The sequence below is a fragment of the Penaeus monodon genome, chromosome 32 (assembly GCF_015228065.2).
Source record: "Penaeus monodon isolate SGIC_2016 chromosome 32, NSTDA_Pmon_1, whole genome shotgun sequence".
NCBI lineage: Eukaryota > Metazoa > Arthropoda > Malacostraca > Decapoda > Penaeidae > Penaeus > Penaeus monodon.
The window spans coordinates 13345287-13345684 of NC_051417.1; positions in this window are offsets into that span (position 1 = coordinate 13345287).

The window sequence follows — 398 nt, forward strand, 5'->3', positions numbered from 1 at the left end:
GGTTCGAAGGTATATACTCTACTAACAGAACAATTACAGCAACATAACAAAATATTAATGACTCCAAATCAAATATATCTAAACAAAGACAATTTCTGAATTACCTTTACTAATACCTCTGAAAAAAAAAACGTAAAAAACCAAAATAATCATTGTAACGAGTCAGTGTTTTTGAAAATTAATTAATCTGCTTTTTGTTCTCTCCCTCGTCTAAAGTTTATCATGATATTCATGTTTACAAGACTAATAATAAGCGTCTTTTCCAACTATGGCAATATATTCCTCTATCCATGAAACGTGAAAAGCATGGAATGGAATATGAAGGACGAGGATTAAATTTTAAAAAAATAAAAATAGATAAATACGATACGGAGATACTGACACCGATCTTCCTTTTT